Raw genomic sequence first — 9,237 nt, 5'->3', positions numbered from 1 at the left:
TTTGGTGTCTTGTGGGACCCTGATTTATATGTCATAGGCAAGTGTATTCTCATTGTGTGGTGGGGCATTCTGTGGGGTGTTATACAGCCACTAATGCCAATCAGGAGGTCTCGGTCCTTATGATCTGATCACCACCAAGTCCCCACCTCCTAGCACCATCACTTTGGGAATTAGGATTTCAATATACAAATTTTGGGGGGACACAAATATTCAAACTGTAATAATGTCTGATATATCCACCTTCTCTTCCTTGAAGTTCTCTATAAACCTCAAAGACAATAAAAAACAAAGGCTACAAACTCTATTTTGGAAAAACTAAGGTCACCTTTTTCTTTTTTTATAACTTGATTGAAGTATTATGGAAGAACAATAAACTGCACATATTTAAAGAGTGCAAGTTAATGAGTTTTGACATATGTATGTACCCTAAGGGGCTTCCCTGATGGCCCCACAGTAAAGAATCCACCTGCCAATGCAGGAGACACAGGTTTGATCCCTGGGCCAGGAATACCCCCTGGAAAAGGAAATGGCAACCCACTCCAGTATTCTTGCCTGAGAAATCCATGGACAGAGGAGCCTAGTGGGCTACAATTCATGGGATTGCAGAGTTGAACACAATTTAGCAGCTAAACAACAAATGCACCCATAAACACTACTATAATCAAGATAATGAACACACATATCACCCTCAAAAGTCTCTTTGAAATCTGTCCTTCATTCCACCTCGTTTCCAGTTAATTTCAACTCTGTTTTCTGTAACTATAGATTAATTTACATTTCTAGTTTTATACAAATAGAACCATACAGTATATATTCTTCTGGATAGAACTCATACAATATAAAGTCTTGATAAAACCTTTCTTCATTCAGCATAATTATTCTTTTTTTTAAATTTCTTTATTTTATTTTTAAACTTTATAATATTGTATTAGTTTTGCCAAATATCGAAATGAATCCGCCACAGAGGGAGAGGGTGGGAAGAATCCGCATAATTATTCTGAAATTTGTAAGTGTGGTTGCTTGCATCAATAGTTTACTCTTTGTATTGCTACATAGTATTCTGTTGTGTGGATATACCATAATTTGTTTATCCATTCACTTGTTGATAGACATTTATGCTACTTCAAGCAAAAAAAGATATTATGACATTTGTGTTCAAGTATTTGTGAGGATCGGTGCTTTCACCTCTCTTGCACAATGACTGGGTTGTATAGTAGGTATATATTTAAATTTTTAAGAAACTATAAAACTGTTTTCCAAATTTTTTGTTCTGTTTTACATTTCACTACCACATGATGAGAGGTCCAGCTGCTCTATAGCCTCATCAACACTTTGTATGGTCAGTTTTGAAATTTTTGCTATTCCTGTGGTCATGTATTGGGCTTCCCTTGTGGCTCTGCTGGTAAAGAATCCACCTGCAAAGCAGGAGACCACGGTTTGATCCCTGGGTTGGGAACACTCCCCCTGAAGAAGGGAAAGGCTACCCACTTCAGTATTCTAGCCTGGAGAATTCCATGGACTATAGTCCATGGGGTCTCAAAGAGTCGGGCAGAACTGAGCAACTTTCACTTCACTAGTTGTATATTACAATCTCTTTGTTTGAATTACCATTATTCTGATGAGTAATAATGTTTAGTACCTTCCTTCATGTTTATTTCCTCCATGTATATATTTTTATGAAGTATATATTCAAATCTTTTGCCTACTTTGTTGGGTCATTTGTCTTACTATTGAACTGAAGAAATTCTTTATCTAGCACAGATACATGTCTTTTGCAAATATTTTCTTCCAACTTATAAGCTGCTTTTTCATTTTATTTATACTGTATTTTGAAGACCAAAATATTTCAATTTCAATGAAGTGTAATTATCAGTATTTCTTTTTATAATTTCTTTCTTGAATATTATTTTAGAAATCTTTGCTAACTGAATATCACTAAATTTTCTCATATTTTCCTCTAAAGTTTCAATAACTTTGCCTGTTATATTTAGACATATAATACATTTTGATTTAATTTCTGTATATGATGATAAGTAAGGATGGTTGAGTTTTGTTATTTTTTGTTTACATATGGCTCTCCAATTTTTCTAGTACAATTTATTGAAAAAATTGTCTTCCCACTGGCCTCTTTTAGCACTTTTGTCAAAAATCAATTGGCATTTTAATAATATTGAATTTTTTTGGTATGACATATGTCCATTTTTTTAAGGTTTCCTTTAAATTGTTTGAAAATACTTTATGGTTCTCAGAGTACAGGTCTCAAACAACTTTTGTCTCATGTTTCATAATTGTGTTGCTATTATAATGGTTTTTGTTTTTCAAGTTCCATCTTTATTTGCTCTAGTACTTAGAAATATAATTTATTTTATATATTGGCCTTATGTCCTATAGCCTTGCTGAAATAACATGTTAGTTCTAGTAGATTGTTTTTGTCATCCCTCTCTCTGTGTATGTGTATATACACACACACATACATTATCTGAAAATAAAGATATTTTTCTTTTTCATTTCCAATCTGTATACTTTTTATTTCCTTTTGCTGCCTCATTGTACTTTTTGGAAACTTTGGTACAATACTGAATAAAAGTGATAAGAGACAAGCCACAGGCTGGGAGAGAAGGTCTACAAAAGACACATATGATAAAGAACCGTTATCCAAAGTAAACAAAGAACTGTTAAATGTCAATAATTAAAAACAAATAACTCAATTAAAAAATGGTCAAAGACCTCAATGAAAATCTTACCAAAAAAGATATATAAATGGCAAACAAACATATAAAAAGACACTCCGCAGCATATGTCACCAGGAAAAATGCAAATTAAAACAATCAGATACTATTGCATCCTTATTAGAATGGCCAAAATCCAGAACAATGACAATATCAAATGCCAGTGAGAATGTAGAGAAAAAGAAGCTCTCATTCATTTCTCACTCATTAATAGGAATGCAAAATATTATGATCCACTTTGGAAGAGAGTTTTATGGCTTCTTATATTAAAGGAACAACCATACTCTTATCATATGATCAAACAATTGTACTCCTTGGTATTCACCAAAAGCAGTTGAAAATGCAAGTCCAACAAAAACCTGTGCATGGATATTTATAGCACCCTTATTCAAAATTGCAAAAATCTAGAAGCAACCAAGATGTCAATAAAATTATCAGTAGTTACCAGAGGTTGAGGGGGGAAGGATGAATAGTAGAAGAAAAGAGGATTTTTAGGCAGTGAAAATATTCTGTATCATCAATTATAACAAATGTACCACTCTGGTGGAGGAGGTTGAAAAAGGGGGAGGTTATATTCCTGTTTGGAAAAGAGTATATGGAAAATCTCTGTAGCTTCCACTCATTTCTGCTGTAAACCTAAACCCGCTCTCTATATAAAGCATTAAAATAAAAAAAGCAAGTCTGAAAAAAATCCAATACTGTATTTCCTCTAGAAGTGCTAGTTCTATATTTGTTCATTCATTGTTCACAGTGACTTTTTAGAATATAATTACTGAAAATAATTAAAAATCAACTGTATTATTCTGTTTCACGAGGAAATTTTCTGTTGGTTTTGGCTCTTTCTTAGCTTGTCCAGGAAATCTTCATTTGCTTCAAAGATAGTCAAAAGAGAACATACTAATATAGCCAATTCTCATTATCTGCAGTAGTTGTGATTTACTGTGAGCACTGTTTGTGAACTGAATTACCAAATACTGAACTAGTGCTCCCATGGGAAACACAGTATTAGGTTCTTGCAAACCCCTAATCACAACATTTTTATCAATCAAACTGTCATTTGCATTATATGGTTTTCTTATCAACGTCCTTGTAAAACAAGTCCATATCTTCAGTATTGAAAATTCTTCCATATACACTTTTTCTTATAGAACACTTAGCAAGTATTTTTTAAATTCTTGCATAGCCTCCATATCTGCAGAAAATTATCTTGCCTAAAAGTTTAACATTTTCCACTCTGCATTGCCTTTTGAAAACTGTGAGTCAGCCAGCACTAGCTGAGAAAGGTTAACATTTTTCTGACTCTGGGTAATGTGATTGCAATTTTCTTTGACTTTCAGCCTCACAGCCATGTTGCCCATTACACTTTCTTTTTAATCAGTTTTCGTCTCATGAATGCACAAGTTCTCCATGTTCCATCTCCTCCACAGTTTCATCATGCACTGTAGCTTTTCCTTTAGCACTTTAGGAGAGTTCTCATGTACACATCAGCAAATTCCCTCTGACTTTTCTTGGATATATTGTACTGTTGATTCACTAACATTGGACTCAATACCAAGAGCAGTATAAATCACGCCTAAAGAAGCTTATTTAACTTTCATCAACCAAATGTATGGTTATTTTTTCTGTAAAACATTTCACAATCTTCTTGCACTTAGGGACACTAGACACTACTTCAGTGCTATATTTGGGGAGCAACTTAAACAATGAACTTGCCAACAAAAAGCACCAAAATATGAAAAATGTGGCATTAATTAGACCACAGAAGAGAAACAAGTTTACAGCATGAGACTTGAAATGACAAGGCAGAGTATCAGCTTGTTCATCTTAGCTGAAAACACTTACATAGAGAAACTCAAATTTTTGGCCACTCTACTCATGGCTGTGAATGACCATGAAGGCATTCAATGTGTTTATTTGGGGTAATGCACACATTTTAGCAAATAGACAAATTCACAAATACATAACCTTCCAGTAATGAAGATTGGCTCTATTAATATTAAAATACTCTGCAAGAAAAAAAGGAAAGAAACTAGAAAGATTAATAGGTGATAAATTTTCTCACAAAAGAGATGAAAATGGTAAACAAATACTTCTCTGCAAAAGTTAATGAAGCTCTTTTCTCTATAAAACAAAACTTGGCAGAGACTCAGAACATTGCAGAGAATTAAGAAATTTATGAACAATATTTTAATGTAGCAAAAGAGATGAAGTATGGAAATAAAAAGCTTAAAATATAAATGAGAAACTATGGGAAAAATTCCAGAAATGAAGTTGAAATTGGGATGGAGAAAAGAGAATAGAGACGCTCCTGGTAACACACTAAGGAACTTTGAGTTTAAAAATAATACAAGCAGCATAACCAAACTGAAATAAAAAGTTAAATTGAATTAAAAACACTCATAAAACAAAAAAACAGTTCCATCTGGAATCACACATTTCCACAGCAATACCCAATGCTATGTGAAGCAACACCTACATAATCCTCCAGGAAAGAAGTACTCCACCAAGTTGTATACCCAGCCCAGTGGTTATACAAATGCAGAAGCACAAAATGTAGAGTGATGAAAAATATCCAAAGAATGTCAGGCCTAGAAAACCTATGACAAAATAATTGCCAGTGAGAATTGGAAATGGAACCTTTCTAATTATAGGACTATGATGAATATAATTATGAGGATTAAGATAATATTAATAGAGCAAAATTCAAATGCTTAAAATATACCCTGAAAATGTGGAAGCAAATAGAAGTAACAAAAAAAAAGGAAAGGTAGATAGGAGATTCGATAATGCTGACTTCCTCATCTTTAGTATCTAGGAAGAAAAATATTTCACTTAAATAAGGAAATCATGTAAAAGATTTATAAGTACATTTAATTGATGACAGTAATTGTCAAGAATGATAAAACTAAATGCAGGTGGAAGAAAAGAGAGAAAAAGGGAAGGATGAAGAGTAGGTACACAGACAAATTTCATTACTTCCCACAGTAGATAATTATTACCTGCGGCAGATAATTAAATTTGATGTAAAAATATAGAAAATTTAAAATGCTATACAAAACTAGATATAAAGCATAACCTCCAGGATGATACCAAAATTCTCCTAGTTATTAATACACATGCGCATGACACAAATACAGCACAGTTTCTCCAGGTTACAAATCCATCAAGATCAGCATAAAACTAGATGATGGAATTCATTCAAACTTAGAGCCTGAAAGAAAAACAAAGCTCAAGTCTCTGCTGTTCACCAGAAACACAGGCAAAGCAGAGATTCAGAATATTTAGAAAGAAAAGTTCAAATAATGGTAAACAGGGCAAATACAAACACAAGCAAACCATGAGTTGTAAACTATCGGAGAAGGCTTAATTCAGGCCAAAATAAAACAGCATAAATCATATAAGGGCACTCATAACACCAGGTAATGCAATTAACACAGAACATATAATAGCTATAATGATGTAACTTCAAATGAAATAAATTCATTCTTCATAAAGCACATACTACTAGTGATTTACAGAGAAATAGAAAAGCAGAAGCAGCAGGAGACATTAGTTCACTTTTCTCAGTCCCTATCAGATCACTGAAAAAATTACTATATAGAAGATTAAAATAGCATAATTAGTAAAGTACATCTTATTAATATTTCAGAGACTCTGAATCTTGAAAAAAAATGAGTCTTTCTTCCAAATGTCAATAGACTACTCTCATATACACAAAGATCAAATATCATGGTATCTTAAAAAACTAACACAACATGTAAATAAACACTGTGCAAAAGAAACTTTATAAAGAATTGCTTAGTGATGCAACAAACCTGATCAAATGGAAAAACTTTCATACTCTTGAACAGGAAGACTGAGCATTATAAAAATGTCAATTCCCTTAAGTGATTCAATAAATATGATGCAATTCCCAAAGTAGCAACAGGATTTTAAAGTTAGATTAGATGTGCTAAAATCATATGGAAAACTAAGAAACATGAACAACTGGGACATTTTTATAAAAGAAGAGTCATAAGGAAGACTAAACCTTTTTTATTTTCAAGCTTCATAGGATTATAGTGATCGAACAGTGTGTTACTGGTGCATGACTAGAGAGATGCATTGATGGATGAGAATAAAAGACTGTAAATAAACAAATACATATTGGATTTTTTGATGAAAATGGCATCTCAGATCAGTGATGCCAAGATGGATTACACAATAAATATACTGAAACCTCATCAAAATACAACACAAATTCAACCCCTTCTGAAAATTTTACATTTTATTCAATGCACTCTTAACACATTTTTGTTATTCTTCTGAATTCTTATAGAAACTTTTGTCTGGATAATTCATTAAGCATTTTAACTTATATTGAATAATTTAAATATTTCATTGTCATCTTTTACATATTAAAGTCTATTTCCTGTGTTGGTGGTAAATTATGCAAGGTCATGAACCACACTTTATAATTCTTAATATCCCATTTACAGTTCATTTCACATAATAGGTGTTCCGCATTATATAGACTGTAAGAAATTTCCTAAACTTTCAAAACCTCAGTTTAATAATTTGTATAATGAATTATACAATTATTCAGCCCAGATGATCTTCAAGACCTGGCTTAGTACTAACTCTTCAATGCCGATTTAATTGCTGAGCATTATTCAAATTTGCCACTAGATGGTACTGACACCAAATAAACACTACTTGAGAAAATTAACTTTTTATTAGGTGAGTTGTAAAAGTGAATAATCAGAATAGGTAGCTTGTTATGTATGCCAGTTATAGTTTGTGAAAAATAACAGAGAATCATACAATTCTTTCTCCTTTTTTTAACCAGACAATTATTTGCTAATAAGTAATGAATATCCTCCAAAACACATTATCTACAGTGATGTTTGTGAAATCAACACAAAATACATAGGTAAACAAATGCTTACTGAATTCCTACTCTGAGCACAACAATATAATGGTTGTTTGAGGCTGCATAAAGGTAAGTCATGCATGGATGCTCTTATAAAGAAAATGAAACAGATACAATTTTTAAAAATAAAATACAAACTAAAAATGAATTTAGTCAGAGGGTGCAGATATTACTTTCAGATCAGAAATCAACATTGGTCTTCTTGGGGATTAGGACATTTTATTTTGAGGCTATGGGCTCAATTTATTGTGTCATTAAAAAAAAAAAAACATGTTAAAGCAGATACTAGAGGATATTGAATGTCAAACAAGACAATGAGGTAAAATTGAAGACTTTTCCACATAGAGGTGCATGATCAGAAATATGTTTAAAAGTTATATTTGCCTGACTGAAAGTGAGGGATATTAAAGGTATTTCATGCAAGAAAGCAGGAGTAGCAATAATCATGTTAGACAAAACAGACATTAAAACAAAGACTGTAACAAAAGACAAAGAAGAGCACCATATAATGATAAAGGGATCAATACAGCAGGATATTACACTTGTTAACCTAAATGCACCCAATACAAGACACCTAAATATAAAGCAAATCTTAACAGATATAAAAGGAGAAACTGACAATAATATCACAATAATAGGAGATTTTAACACCTTACCAACCTGGATTGACAGATATCCAGACAGAAAATCAAAGAGGACACAGTGGTCTTAAATTATACAATAGACCAGTTGGACTTAATAGATATGTATGTAATATTCCACTCAAAAACAGAAGGATACACATTCTTTTCAAGTGCACATGGAACTTTTCCTAAGCTAGATCACATGCTAGGCCACAAAACTCATCTCAACAAACTGAAGAGACTAGACTAAACAATAAAACTATAGTAATCAAAGAATCATAGTACTGGTACATAAATCAATGAAACAGAGAGCCACACAGTCATGGTCATTAATCTATGACAAACAAAGAAAGTTAAAGTGAAATTTGCTCAGTTGTGTCTGACTCTTTGCGACCCCATGGACTATACAGTACATGGGATTCTCTAGGCTAGAATACCGGAGTGGGTAGCCTTCCCCTTTTCCAGGGATCTTCCCAACCCAGAGATTGAACCCAGGTCTCCTGCATTGCAGGAGGATTCTTTACCAGCTGAGCCACAAGGGAAGCCTGACAAGAATATACAATGGAGAAAAGACAATCTTCAATAAGTGGTACTGGGCAAACTATAAAGGAATGGGATTTGAAAATTTCCTCATAACATATACAAAAATAAACTCAAAATGGATTAAAGTTCTAAATGTAAAACCTGAAAGCATAAAACTCCTAGAAGAGAACATAGGCTGAATACTCTTTGACATAAATCGCTGCAATATTTTTTTTTTTTAGATCTGCCTCCTAATCCAAAAGAAATAAAAGCAAAAATAACCAAATGAGACCTCATTAAAAGTTTTTGCATAGCCATGGAGACCACTGACAAAATAAAAATAATCTACTGATGGGAGAAAATAATTGCAAATGATGTGACCAATAAGGGGTTAATATCCAAAATATAAAAACAGTCCAGATAACTCAATATTAAAAAAAAAAAACCCCGA

This window comes from Bubalus kerabau, chromosome 8 (genome assembly GCF_029407905.1).
Source record: "Bubalus kerabau isolate K-KA32 ecotype Philippines breed swamp buffalo chromosome 8, PCC_UOA_SB_1v2, whole genome shotgun sequence".
Lineage (NCBI taxonomy): Eukaryota > Metazoa > Chordata > Mammalia > Artiodactyla > Bovidae > Bubalus > Bubalus kerabau.
Note: the sequence above shows the minus strand (reverse complement) of the source record.